Below are 5,893 nucleotides of genomic sequence, written 5' to 3' on the forward strand. Positions count from 1 at the left end.
CTTCTAATTTCTAATGTAGACGAAATCGATAATGTTTAAAATATACTGCCTTACAAACGTAAATAGGGTAAGGTATGGATTGGCAATTATTTCTGCTTATGCCTTCACGTTGCGTGACCAGCGCCTCGGGACGAGTCCGTGGGCTCCAATTGTTTGACGAATCCTGGCCCTGTTGGGGCATCCGGCGTACGACTTATCCAGCTGTTCATACTTCTTCCGGATTGAGTGATAGACCGTTAACTAGAAAACCCTATGGAAGGTAAACTGGAAACCCTGATGTCATAGAGGTGCTGTGTCCCATGGTGAGGGACATCACCCACCACAGTCTCAATAGAAGTGAGATGAGGTACGAGACTCTGGGCAGTTATAGCGTATGCCCTCGGACTTTACCTTTACCTCTTATTAATACTTAAAGGCACGCTACCACCTCATAACAACGTAACAACAAAGTAGTGACTGCATACTACATCTTTTTTTTTTTCGTCTTCTTTTGACTTGTAGAATTTGGTTTCTTTTGGTAACTATATTCAAGTTTCTTTAAACCATATTCAAATCAACCTAAAAAATTAACGAGAAAATTCATAGAAACAATCCCAGCACATTGTCTCTGTCTGCTTTAGAGAGTCAAATTTCTTTCCTGAATCATGCCATAACATAGGTTTTACGACGCTCCAAAAGTTATCATCAATAGTGTAGATATCTTACCATTTACTATAATCATCTGGTGACTTTTGACAGCTTTTCATATATATTCCAACATCGTACTAACCTTATCAGTTAACTGTTATCACCTCTTATCTTGATTCGATATGAAGTGAGATCAGACCGTTGAAGGAAATGAATGTGTGAGGTGGCGCGTGAGCTCGGTGGTCAACGAAAAATACAGCTGAACCTTCCAGAACGCCCGTTATGCAGACTAAGACATAACACCTTTCAAGTTTCGGGAGGACAACGTTTCTGTGGCATGAGAGGTAGAAGCAGTAGGGAACCAGATACTGTACACGGCTGGCCAGCACTGTTAAACCCTGCAGCTTGGGGAAAAGACTTGTAAGTATTCATGTATTCATGTAGATACCAAATGAGTCTTCACTTGAATTTCGTTTTATTTTCTATTCTGTTGTTCAGTGTGATTTTGATCTTATATGTTTAAATTGTTGCAGGATTTTCATTTATTACCTTATTAATGAGTGATGACTTTATCTTTTTATAGAAGCAAAAGAATGGTTTCATAGGTTAGTACTGCTAAGAAAAGAGGCATTAACTTTAATAATGATAGCAATTATTCAAAAGGAGAAAAGAGGAAGAAAAAAAAACACTCTTGATTTTCTTCTTTAATTCAACATTATCTTGCACCTACTGTCATGCTCACCGTGCTCTTTTTAGTAACAGACGACCCAACAAGTCTCATACTATTGCTACAGGCTTTTAATTTGCTCTAGTGCAGAATTACTCAGCACAATCATCCTTGCAATTGGCAATTATATATATATATATATATATATATATATATATATATATATATATATATATATATATATATATATATATATATATATATATATATATACTGCCACGGGAGGAGGCAGTAGACACCTGCCGAAACGATAATTATTCCCAGTGAGGTCTAAAGCACTGTTCAGGGGATGCTGTGAACTTATCATTAAACCCAGCTGTGACCTCACTGAACGTTTCCCTTTGTGTCTCACAACACAAGGGGGCAGTCACAGCCTACCCTCTAAAGACAACTCTCTTCCTCCACACAAAATTACAAGCACCTAATAACACACACACCCTTCACTCAAAAATTTCAAAATTATCATGGAGACTCCTACACCAGCCTCGGAGTCCCTATCTGGGGATGGGACCATAAATGTCCCCAGGTCGGACTGCCTTTCTGTCGACGACCCTAAGCGTCCTGACACCCCCCTCAACTTTTTTTTCATTAACTTTTGCAACATTGCGTTTATGTGCGCAATGACTTAACCTGCTCTCGTGCCCACGCTCTTGAATCTTCCGAGTTTTCCATCATCTGGCTACGACTACAGAGTCACTCTCAAACTAAATTTATCTGTGCTATATACCTCTCACCTAACTCCACTGACTATAAGAAATTCTTTGACCACTTAACTTCCAAAGTGGAGCACATTCTGACCCTCTTCCCTTTTGCAGAGATCTCCATTCTTGGAGACTTCAATGTTCACCACCAGCTTTGCCTTTATTCTCCCTTCACTGACCATCCTGGTGAACTAGCCTTCAACTTTGCTCTCCTCCACGATCTAGAGCAATTGGTGCAACACCTTACTCGTATTCCTGACCGTCTTGGAGATACGCCCAACATTCTTGACCTTTTTCCTGACCTCTAATCCTTCTGCTTATGCTGTCACCCTTTCTCCGTTGGGCTCCTTCGATCACAATTTCATATCTTTATCTTGTCCTATCGCTCCAATCCCTCCTCAGGATCCCCCTAAGCGAAGGTGTCTCTGGCGTTTTGCCTCTGCTAGTTGGAGGGACCTGAGGAGGTATTTTGCTGATTTTCCTTAGAATGACTACTGTTTCCGTGTCAGAGACCCGTCTTTGTGTGTTGAGCGCATAACAGAAGTGATAGTGTCTGGCATGGAGACGTACATTCCTCACTCTTTTCTCGACCTAAACCTTCCAAACCTTGGTTTAACACAGCTTGTTCTCGTGCTATACATGATAGAGAGGTGGCCCACAAAAAGTACTTAAGCCTTCCATCACTAGAATCTCATGCACTTTATATTTCTGCCCGGAACCATGCCAAGTCTGTTCTCCAACTAGCCAAAACTCCTTCATTAACAGAAAGTGTCAAAACTTTTCAAGATCTAACTCCCCTCGTGACTTCTGGCATCTAGCCAAAAATATCTCCAATAACTTAGCTTCTTCTTTATTCCCTCCTTTATTTCAACCAGATGGCACCACTGCTATCACATCTATTTCTAAAGCTGAACTCTTCGCTCAAACCTTTGCTAAAAACTCTACCTTGGACGATTCTGGGCTTGTTCCTCCCTCTCCTCCACCCTCTGACTACTTCATGCTATCTATTAAAGTTCTTCGCAATGATGTTTTCCATGCCCTTGCTGGCCTAAACCCTCGGAAGGTTTATGGACCTGATGGGGTTCCTCCTATTGTTCTCCGAAACTGTGACTCAGTGCTTGCACCTTGCCTAGTCAAACTCTTTCAGCTCTGTCTTTCAACATCTACCTTTCCTTCTTGCTGGAAGTTTGCCTACATTCAGTCTGTTCCTAAAAAGGGTGACAGTTCTAATCCCTCAAACTACCATCCTATTGCTTTAATTTCCTGCCTATCTAAAGTTTTTGAATCTATCCTCAACAGGAAGATTCTTAAACATCTATCACTTCACAACCTTCTATCTGATCGCCAGTATGGGTTCCGTCAAGGCCGCTCTACTGGTGATCTTCTGACTTTCCTTACTGAGTCTTGGTCATCCTATTTTAGAGATTTTGGTGAAACTTTTGCTGTTGCCTTGGACTTATCAAAAGCTTTTGATAGAGTCTGGCATACGAGTAAAGCTTTGATTTCCAAACTACCCTCCTACGGCTTCTATCCTTCTCTCTGTAACTTCATCTCAAGTTTCCTTTCTGACAGTTCTATTGCTCCTGTGGTAGACAGTCACTGTTCTTCTCCTAAATCTATTAACAGTGGTGTTCCTCAGGCTTCTGTCCTGTCACCCACTCTCTTCTTATTATTCATTAATGATCTTCTAAACCAAACTTCTTGTCCTATCCACTCCTACGCTGATGATACCACCCTGCACTTTTCCACGTCTTTTCATAGACGTCCAACCCTTGAGGAGATAAACATTTCACGCAGGGAAGCCACAGAACGCTTGACTTCTGATCTTTCTAAAATTTCTGATTGGGGCAGAGCAAACTTGGTATTGTTCAATGCCTCAAAAAACTTAATTCCTTCATCTATCAACTCGACAGAACCTTCCAGACAACTATCCCCTCTTCTTCAATGACACTCAACTCTCCCCCTCTTCTACACTGAACATCCTCGGTCTGTCCTTTACTTATGATCTGAACTGGAAACTTCACATCTCATCACTAGCTGAAACAGCTTCTATGAAGTTAGGCGTTCTGAGACGTCTCCGCCAGTTTTTCTCACTCCCACCCAGCTGCTAACTCGGTACAAGGGCCTTACCCGTCCATGTATGGTGTATGCTTCACATGTCTGGGGTGGTTCCACTCATACTGCTCTTCTAGACAGGGTGGAATCAAAAGCTTTTCGTCTCATCAACTCCTCTCCTCTAACTGACTGTCTTCAGCCTCTCTCTCACCGTCGTAATGTTGCATCTCTAGCTGTCTTCTACCGCGATTTTCATGCTAACTGCTCTTTTGATCTTGCTAACTGCGTGCCTCCCCTCCTCCCACGGCCTCGCTGCACAAGACTTTCTTCTTTCTCTCACCCTTATTCTGTCCACCTCTCTAACGCAAGAGTTAACCAGTATTCTCAATCATTCATCCCTTTCTCTGATAAACTCTGGAACTCCCTGCCTGCTTCTGTATTTCCACCTTCCTACGACTTGAATTCCTTCAAGAGGGAGGTTTCAAGACACTTATCCACCAATTTTTGACCACTGTTTTGACCCTTTTATGGGACTGGCATTTCAGTGGGCATTTTTTTTATTAGATTTTTGTTGCCCTTGGCCAGTATCCTTCCTACATAAAAAAAAAAAAAAAATATATATATATATATATATATATATATATATATATATATATATATATATATATATATATATATATATATATATATATATATATATATATATATATGTGTGTGTGTGTGTGTGTGTGTGTGTGTGTGTGTGTGTGTGTGTGTGTACTAGACTTGCTACGAGTCAGTAATTATTACTTATACACACACACTGCTACTATTACTACTACTTCTATTACTACTACTACTACTACTACTACTACTACTACTACTACTAATAATAATAATAATAATAATAATAATAATAATAATAATAATAATAATAATAACAATAATAATGATAATAATAATAATAATGATAATAATAATAATAATAATGATAATGAGAAGAAGAAGAAGCAAATAAATAAATAGATACATATAAAGCAATCGTGGGCCTTGCCACTCAACCAATCTAGCTTTTTCCTCGCCATTTCAAAGAGGACACCTTTTGCAACCTCATTAATGCATTGCGTTGCAGAATATGGTTTACTGATACGTCGTGTACGGAAGAGGAGGCTAGTGAAAGAGAACACCATAGCAAATTGTCGTCTAAATAGAATTAATCGTTGTAATAACATTCTTAAAATAACATGCATCATTAATACTAGTATTGATAATGATGGTATCCTGATTTGGTGTTCATTAGAAGGTTGTATGTCATATGTGTGGAAAAGACAAGGTTACTAATATCAACTCAAGGAAATTACCTAATTTAAAAACAGCACTATGTTACATATTTCAGGAAGATACGGGAGACGTGGTGTTGCAGCGCAGGTTATCATTGACACCAACAACAGCATCAGGAGATCGTTGAGTGCGTGGTGCAGGACTCTGAACTCCACCTCTAGGAGTGCTGCGGACGACACTCAAACAAGCCTACATCGTCATCGATAGGAACATTCAAGTAAAGTGATTTTCACTTCAAGAGCGATATTCGTAAACACATTTCCCTCAACTGCTCCTGCCATCATGCAGAATACATGTTAAACACTGTAAGATAGAGCTAAGGGGCATACATCTACAAATGAGAACTATTTATTCATTTATTTCCAGTGTAAGAGTGGATGGATAAAAGCACCTACGGAAGAAGAAGAAGGAAAATGTGAGTGGTGTCTCACAACTAGTGTCATGTGGTATTGGTGATTCCCTC

The 5,893-nt window shown here is 39.9% G+C and overlaps 1 protein-coding gene across 1 annotated transcript in view; it reads left to right on the forward strand.

Annotated features, from left to right (window-relative positions):
• Positions 1-807: 807 nt before the first annotated feature.
• Positions 808-5,893, forward strand: part of LOC135097207 (uncharacterized) — a 7,161-nt gene continuing 2,075 nt past the window's right edge. The window contains exons 1-3 of the mRNA XM_063998985.1: positions 808-1,047; positions 5,486-5,647; positions 5,797-5,893. The exon at positions 5,797-5,893 is cut by the window's right edge and continues 106 nt beyond it. The gene's annotated coding sequence lies outside the window, so the exon portion shown is untranslated. The remainder of the gene's footprint in view (positions 1,048-5,485; positions 5,648-5,796) is intronic.

This window comes from Scylla paramamosain, chromosome 4 (genome assembly GCF_035594125.1).
Source record: "Scylla paramamosain isolate STU-SP2022 chromosome 4, ASM3559412v1, whole genome shotgun sequence".
NCBI lineage: Eukaryota > Metazoa > Arthropoda > Malacostraca > Decapoda > Portunidae > Scylla > Scylla paramamosain.